Here is a 9,328-nt window from a genome sequence, read left to right on the forward strand (position 1 = left end):
AGAAGTACTTTATAACGTTTTATGATGGTGATGGCTACTCTCTGAATCCTTCATCACGTTTAGGCTTGATTCTTCTTGTAGACCAGTGGTTCCCAAAATGTATGCCGCTTCACCCCAGTGCGCCAGTAAAAAAATGGTGGGGAGCCACGGCCAACTGCCAATTAGGTCAAGGGAGCCACGGGTCAAAAAAGTTTTGGAACCACTGGACTAGTGGGTCATGGGGCCATTTGAAAGGGCAGGGCTAATTTATAAAGTCTTAAGTGTAAGGTCATGAAAGAATACTAAAAACAGCTTGTGGGTATTCACAAACATTTTACCATTTGCTCTACTGGCTCTGATCCCACGAATCAATATGTGAACAACAACTTAATTTTTAGTCTCCAATTTGAAATTACTTCACATTTACTGAATGTTTTAGAATTTTCAGTTTAGGTTAATGGACACTGTTATACTAGTAAATTTAATTAATTTTGTAAACAAACGCAGACTCCATGAGTAAGCACCGCGGACCTGAGTTTAAGGACTGCTGTGACAAACAGTTGCCAATCTCCCAACCAAGATACAGATTTCCAGCAGAAAAAAAAGTCAAGCTTACAGGCTAGCCTGCCAAAATATTCTGTACACATTTGTTATAAAACATAGGACACAAACCTGACAATACTCGGAAATATTAAATGAGCAGCAACAATCTCTAACAATTTCCAGCTAAAAAGCAAAGGGCACAAACAATTGGTAAAATGATTTGGCAAAAACCTCACACCCACTTATGGACAAGTTTAACAGTCCACACTGGGAGCTTTTCAAGAATAGAATAAACAAAACACAGGAGCGCTGTGAAGAAGTACATCTCAATTGAAGGTTAGATAAACAAGTTTCTTTATTCTTATAAGAGGAAGAAAGGATCCCATCCACAGCAGGGATAGGCAGTCAGCAACTGTCTTTGTGCTGGACAGATTGGAACCATAACAAGACTACATCATCAGGTTCTAAGGATAACATTCTAGTAAGGGTGAGGCAGAGAAGCAGGTAAACAGAGAGGAAGATACCACACACCTTCCCCTGAAACACAAAAAAACAATGATAGAAAAAAAAAAAATATTTCTAAATATAATCATTTAGAGCAGAAGGAGCATAACGTAAGCGCCCACTTTTCCTGGTGGGGACATCAGACACAACATCAGATTTAGGAAGTACACATTTCTTGGCCCGACTGATGTTCGCATCTTGTCTCCCAGCCGAACCTAAAAAGGGAGCAATGCGATTCAAATTCCAGATTCTTCCATCATTTAACTTAACAGCATTACGAAACAATTTTGCAACAACAAAAGGAGAGGAAAACTTAGGACCTGAGGATCTGAGTGGAAGACGGACTCTCACCTGATCACCAACACAAACCTTGGTAGCAGAGACAGCATTTCTGCTATCAAAGTTCTCTTTTCTCAGCTCAGATTTCACCTTTTGCTTTAGGACTGGATCCCTGTTAAAAGTAATAGTTTCCACCCCCAAATTCCTCATCCAAGTCTGAAATAAAGATGTGTTCGGAGTGCGACCACGAAAAAGTACAAAAGGTACCTCACCTGTGGAGGAATGTGGCGTAATTCTATAGATCATGACCCTCTCCATAAGATTCACCTTCCAATCTGAACCCTGGTCTTTAGAAATTTGAATGGATTCCTTAAGAACCCGGTTGAACCTTTCCACCATACCGTTACTTTCCGGATGGTAAAGTGAACAACGCTTGTGTTTAATACCTTTACTAGCTAAAAAATCTTCCATCTCTTTTGAAACCAGCTGTACCCCGTTATCAGTAAGGATGGTTTCAGGAAACCCCACCCTACTGAAAACCTCACGTAAAAACTTGACAACATCTTTAGTCTCAATGTTTTGAGTGATTTTAATCTCAGGCCAACGAGAGAACATATCTACCATGACTAAGACATACCGTGGAGAGTTGTTCCCTGAAGAAATGGGACCTAGGATGTCCAAAGCAACATCTTGCCAACAACGCACAGGGGCATCCCTAATAACCATCGGTTGTGTTCTTGTTTTACAAACCTTATCAGAGGAGCTACATTCAATGCAATCACGAATCATACGTTCCACAAGAAGGTCAATACCCGGCCACCAGAAATGCAGACGTATCCTTTCCTTAGTTTTGGAAATACCCTGATGTCCTTGGTGAGCCAAGAGAAGAATTTTTTCCTTGATTAATGAAGGTGGTATGAGTCTAGTACCTCTCCACAACAAACCATCCTTTAAAGATAACTCATCTTTGACGTTCCAATACCTCTTGGCACTATCGCTCAGATTCTTGAGACATGGCCAACCATCACTCACCAACTTGCAGACCTCTTGTAACTCAGGATCTGCACATATTGCCTCCCGCCAATCACACTCCTGAACAATTCCTTCTACAACCTCACACACCTTAAACTCATCAATCTCCCATGAATCCTCTGATGATTCATCCTTCTGGTTATTTTGCTCCACAACCAACCTAGAGAGACAATCGGCAACCTTATTGTTCACCCCCGGCAAGTACTTCACTTCAAATTCAAACTCTTGAAGAGCAATAACCCATTTACAGATACGTGAGGAAATGGCATCTAGACCCTTTTTATAAAAGACCTCCTTCAGTGGTTTGTGATCAGTGTGAACTACAAAAGCATTGCCCCACAAGAACTTCTTCAGTTTCTTAATGGCCCAATAAATACAAAGTGCCTCCTTTTCAATCACCGAGTATGACAATTCTGGACCAACTAAAGACCTTGATAAGAACAAAATGGTAACCTCTTTTCCATTTCTCACTTGCTTGAGTACAGCACCTAACCCCCGGGAACTGGCATCTGTGACCAAAATGGAACTATTATCAACATCAAAGCTACGTAATGAGGGAGCCAGACTTAGATCTCGTTTAACAAGTTCATATTCCTCTTGACAAACCTGAGACCAAGTAAATTTCACCCCTTTCTTTAACAAAGCCCTCATGTTAGAAGTTTTATTGGCAAAGTGTGGTATAAACTTATTATAATATTCCGCCATACCTAAAAAGGTGACTAACTCTTCCCTAGACTTTGGTGTAGGCAAGTTATGTATGGTCTTCACCAACTTGTCTTTAGGTTTGACACCATCAGGAGTCAAACAATGACCTAGATAGTCAATTTCAGTCAAATTGAATCTACACTTGTTTTCTCTCAAAGTCAAACCTCTGTCCTTAAATCGTTCCAAGACAGACCTAACTCTTAAATCATGTTCATCCTGTGAAGAGCCAAAAACAAGCACGTCATCTTGATAAATTTTGACTCCCATAATACCTTTTATTACATCCTCCATCACTCGCTGGAAAACAGATGCTGCAGATATTAAACCAAAAGGCAGGCGAGTAAACTTAAATGTTCCTAAAGGCGTGATGAAAGTAGTGAATCCCATGGAAGTCTCATCAATCCTCACCTGATGGTAAGCAGCCCTCAGGTCAAGAGTGGAGAACATGCAGGCATCTCCTAACTGAGTCAACATGGTGTTGATATTGGGAAGGGGATATCTATCTGCCACAACCTCCCTATTGAGAGCCCTGAGGTCGACACAAAAACGAATCTCGCCTGAGGGTTTATGAGCTAAAACAACTGGCGAAACCCATTCACTCGCCTCCGTCTTAACAATAATCCCATCATTCAAAAGTTTTTCCAATTCCAATCGCATCGGTTCTTGCATGGCCAAAGGAACATTACGCACTTTACATGCCACTGGAACAGCATTAGTCTTTAAGATAATGTTATGAATATACCCAGAAAGACAACCAAGTTTGTCACTAAAGACTCCTTCATATAGTCTGCGCCAATCAGGAAATGACCCAACCTTCTTACATACATCAGAGAATTTTTGAGCTGATACCTCATTACAGCCAGATATAGATGGAGTCGCATCCTTTAAGGAAGAAAGATTGTCCTCAGGGTGAGAGACCACATCTCTTAACACAATGCAGGGGTCTTCACCAGGAAATAAGGCAATACGTAAATCAGCCTGATGAAACCAACTTAAGATGCTGTCACCCCTACATGAGATGTAGACTTTACCTGCAGTGAGTCATCCCTTGTAGTCAATATGACCAATGAAGTAACCCACGATTTTTATAGGCTTCCTACCATAGGCCAATGGCCTTATGTCAGGTTTAAAAACTTTCACCTTTCCAAACAGTTTTTCATCAAAGAAAGTTTCAGGAATTAAAGTGATCTTTGCCCCAGAGTCAAATAGCATCTTGACTTCACAATTATCAATGTAAACAACATCAACAGCACCCTTACATTTTTTTCCCATCAGATAAGGATACCTCACCACAGTGTAGTTCATCCGAATCAGGATCATAGTCATCATCAAATACAGAAATTTCTTCACAATGTAATTCATCAGAATCAGAGTCAGAGTCATCGTCAATCAATACCTCCTTCACTTGCTTTTTCTTTCTGATTACCTGAGACCTGCAAGCCTTAGAGTAATGTCCTACTTTACCACAATTATTGCATTTAGAAGACAAGGCAGGACATGACTTATCATTAGCTAAATGATCTAAGGCATTGCATCGGTAACACTTTAACTTTGAATTGGTAGAGGTTCTTGAAAAAGTATGAGAAGAAGAAGGTGTACCGTACACTTTCTTAGAGGTTTTAGAGGTTGATCTTGGGTCTGATCTCTCTGTATGCTTATTTTTATTAACCACAAAAACCTTTTCCTCCAAGATCTCCTTCTGTTTCTTAAAAACTTTCACACATGCATCGGAGTGTTCTAGTCTTTTGGCTATAGCAATAACTTCGTCTAAGTTAGGATCATCCTTTTGCCACAGTTCGTCCTTAATTTTTTCTAGACAACATCCTAGCATGAACTGGTCACGCAGTCTTTCCTCTAAAGTACCATCAAATTTGCAAGTGGCAGCTAACTTTCGTAAAGCCGTGACATAAGTCTCAATAGACTCTTCCTCTTTCTGCATGCGTCTGCCAAAGTGGTACCTTTCTAAGATGGTACTCACTTTTGGTAAATAGTGTTTATCAAGTTTTTTAATGTTGACATCAAATTCATTTAAATTATTAGCCTCTTCAGTAGTTAACTCAGGCAAATGTTCAAATACTTCTTGCCCTTCTGAGCCTAGGCAGTGCATTAGAAGTGCCGACTTCCTTTCTGCAGAAAGAGAAGTGCCACATACTCTAGCGTAGTTTAAAAATACCTTTTTCCATTTAGACCAGCGAATAGGTGGATCCCCTGGTTTTGAAAGGAAAAAGGGTGCAGCCGTAACGTTTTGCATAACTTCAATGAATTAAACAAAATTTAATGAAAATCAGAAAATCCTGCAAAGGAAGATGACGTCAAAATAAGTATCAATATCAAAGAGGAAACATCAATGAAAAAGATAGTTAAAAGTAAAGTGACTTAAATATTAAATATAAGTACAACCTGTAAAAGAAAAGGTTATTAGCACAGACTGAAAGGTTAAAACCACTTAAAGTCAAGTTTAGCTGCACACATGAATGAAGCTGAGTGTGTCAGCGCAGATAAGATTTCTCAGGACTTAGATTCAGTAGCACTTGTCCAGTAGAAGTCTTTGAGTCCCAAACAGAAGAAGTCAAGGTTGATTATAATCACCTTAATTCCGAATTAAAGTTGTAGAATAAAACTCCTTTACCTTTTTCAGATATAATAAAATTGTTCATTGAGTGAAGTGCAGCTGAAATGGGCACTCGAAAATCTGGCTATCAAGGAACTGATCCGAAGCGTTATCTTGTAAGGGGATTTTAAGCGCCGCTGAGGAAAGGCACTCGACGATCCAGTTGCTAAGGAGAGTAAACGTTGCTAAGCAAGGCTCACTGTGATGTTAGTGGAGCGCAGCGAATGAAATGCAGCGTTATTTGAAGAGCCTGTGACGTATACAACCAGGAGCGGCACAGCGTATCCGAAGAAAGGGCAGATGAAGTGCCAGTGACGTGCACATCCAGGAGCGTCACAGTTCTCAGAAGGAAGAGCAGAAGCTGGTAATGGAGCGTGACGGCGATGAAGGCGCGCAGAGCATGAAGGCGCGCAGACAATGTCGGTATTTATTTTTAAACAGTCTGGTGATGGAGCGTGAAGGCGCACAGATGCGGTGTTTATATTTAACACATTAGCATGAAAGCGTACTCGGTGAAAGATCACAAGCCCCAAGCGTCAACATGTCAATGGACTCGGCGGGCAAGCACCACACACAGTAAAGCCATCAATCCAGCACATTATACATCGCCTCAAAGCAGATTGTTAAAGCAAGCGTTTTGAACGGCAGGTATCACGCTTTAATCCTACGGCAGGCACCACGCTTTAGCGCTATAACAGTCTAGCGTGCCAAAGATAGAGTCTGTAAATTAGCTCTTTAAATTAAAGGCAAACAATGTGTTGAATGCGCAAAGTCAAATATATCAGCTAAAAAGAAGAAGACTACTGTCTTTAAATTATGAGGAGAGTAGACAGATAGTATCAAGCCTCAGGAGAATACATTAAATAAAGGTAATTTAAGTGTAGTAGATCAAAGACTCATAATGCTGCCAAGTCTTAGAGTCAGTACATGACCAAAGAGTACCTTGAGTTGAGGCTTGGTGTTGAGATCCTTTTGTGAAGTTTTCAGTTAAGCGAAAATGTTCCTCTTTTTTTTTTTTGAAGATAAAGTTGCTTGTAGTAGGGAACCTTCTTTCTCATCCCGTCCTCGTCGCCAATGTGAAGAAGTACATCTCAATTGAAGGTTAGATAAACAAGTTTCTTTATTCTTATAAGAGGAAGAAAGGATCCCATCCACAGCAGGGATAGGCAGTCAGCAACTGTCTTTGTGCTGGACAGATTGGAACCATAACAAGACTACATCATCAGGTTCTAAGGATAACATTCTAGTAAGGGTGAGGCAGAGAAGCAGGTAAACAGAGAGGAAGATACCACAAGCGCAAGAAATACCAGTCTTATCTGAAAGGATCTGTGGACCTGACAATAGTGCTACAAGCATTACTAATGAGACGGAGTCTTACAAATTCCAACAACAAAGAAAACCTTAATGACTATTTTTGTTGTATAATAGTTTAGCAAAACCTTTTTTCCAACTTACAGTTTTGTCTAATTTTATTATGACATCTAATCTCTTTTATACTGGAGTCACTGAGTAACAAGCAGACCTCACAGCATTTGACAGACCTATACTTTGGTACTCTGAACAAGCAACCAAAGGATTTGTGCTGGTGAGCCTACTTGTCCAGTGGACAAAAAACTCAAATGTATTGCCTTGACCCGAAATTATATAGTCCTGGTTCCAGAGTAACAAAAAATCCCACCCCCTGATCCTTTTGTTTGTACTGGATGAGGGACGGTATATGCTCTTTTTTTTAAAGAAAATCACCACGAACCAGCATGCAATACTGAATGGCAAAAATGAAGCTAAAGAAAAACTTGAAACAAGCTTAATTAAGAATGTGGATTATAAAGGAACTAAAAAATCATAAAAAAGAAGCGCTTGGCCAAACTACATGAAGGTTACTTACCAGGAGAGAAAATCCTAACAGAGAAAATGAAGCAGTGAAAATATTGAACAAAATTGTACCAAAAATATTTTCAATGTGTGTGTTATTTTCAATAAGGGGACGGGGGGAACAGTTGTGTTATGGAGTTGCGGGTAGGTAAAAAAATAAGTCCACTGGTTGCTGCATTGGTCAAGACTGATTTATTTTCATATGGCTGGGTCCAAACTGGGGTGGTGAGCAAAAGAATAATGAATTAAACGCAGATCCTTGTGACTGGGGGTGAATGTTTGCATTGTCCAGCATTCCGTCGATCAATTGTTTCTTTCGCATAGGTGATTGGAGACAACACGAACGAAGACCTGCAAGTATACAAGAGGACTGTGCAAGGGCGACAGCAGATGAAGGTTTGTAAGCATCAACCAGATTGGCAAAACAAGGTTAAACGCCACACGGACGAAGACCTGCAAGTATACAGGAGGACTGTGCAAGGAGACAGCAGATGAAGGTTTGTAAGCATCAACCACTTACACAGAAGAGGGTACACCGGCAGGTGTTCATTTAGAAAGGTGATTTGAGAATGGCTACTAGTAATAAGCCCTTCTTTCAAAACAGTGCGTTTTATGCAATGTTCAGAGCACGTGTTAATTTTTTCCACCTCAAGGATTCTCAATTTATCATCTTAGAAAGACTAGGCGTCAAACTGGAGGTAATGATTAATATCAGAGATGGATATTGAGACTTATCGGATTATAAATGTGGTAGAGGTGGTGACTGATAAGAAACGAAGGTCAATTAAAGCAATGTGTCTGATTTACTGGGAGGAAGCGGAGAGCAGGCATCAAGTTAAAGCTCCTCAACAGATATAGGTATCAAAGTTGAAGTTTAGGGGTGGAGTGTAAACAAGTGAAGACTCGGAGTACTGCACCACGACCATATAGTATTGGGGCCCTAGATGGCAAGCGATAAACGATGAATTTATAACAACTGCAGTCTAGTGACCTCAGTTTGCCCTAGCACCCAAATTACACATATTGTGTATACAAAATAACTCGTTACGAATGCTAAATTCAACACAAGCTACTATGACCTGCCTGGGACCACAATTTTGAGAAGTAAACCTTAATCTTATCGTTGGAAATAACCACGTTTCCAGCTCTGCCCCATTCAAAAATAGTCAGTCGAAAGCATTTCAATGTATTTTAAATACGTGTCCTTAATGCCATGCGCACGGCCCCACGAGCATCTGTACACGTGCTGTACTGGGACAAGAGCTTGGATTTCCTGACAGCTCCTATCTGCGTCACTGGTGGGCACTACCGTAACCTCCACCGAACAGGGTGCGGAATGATGGCCCGCACCCGCCCTTGGCAAGAGATTTAATAAACCACTAGGCTCGGAAGAAGGACACATTTGTAACAAATCAACATGCCGGGATAGGGTCAGTATATGCAGCCTTATAGACTTACTTTAAGTCTGTAACAGACGCGAAACGATGTGCACACTCCTCTCGTCTCCGACCGAAGTTTCTCTAAGAGCATGCGCATATTCTACACGGGGTTTCCCAAAGCAGACGGCACGGGCTTCCGGTTAAAGGACATAAAAGGAGACAACAATATAATACAGAAGTGCAGTTGCACCTGTTCGTGACTTCTTCTGAAACAGAGGCGATGAACTCATGATGTATTATTTTAATGTAGACGAAAGTCAACGTGTCTCTAAATCTAGTTATGGTTAACAAGTATAAAAAAAAATGTTGTTAGTCACTTTATGTAAAATGTGCAGGTCCATTTCATAATGCTAAAGACGTTTCT

The 9,328-nt window shown here is 40.5% G+C and overlaps 1 protein-coding gene across 1 annotated transcript in view; it reads right to left on the reverse strand.

The window, feature by feature from the left end:
* The window catches only part of LOC144755337 (large ribosomal subunit protein P2-like), a 97,452-nt gene extending 88,333 nt beyond the window's left edge, over positions 1–9,119 (reverse strand). The window contains exon 1 of the mRNA XM_078644143.1: positions 8,984–9,119. The gene's annotated coding sequence lies outside the window, so the exon portion shown is untranslated. The remainder of the gene's footprint in view (positions 1–8,983) is intronic.
* Positions 9,120–9,328: the final 209 nt, after the last annotated feature.

This window comes from Lissotriton helveticus, chromosome 5_1 (genome assembly GCF_964261635.1).
Source record: "Lissotriton helveticus chromosome 5_1, aLisHel1.1, whole genome shotgun sequence".
Lineage (NCBI taxonomy): Eukaryota > Metazoa > Chordata > Amphibia > Caudata > Salamandridae > Lissotriton > Lissotriton helveticus.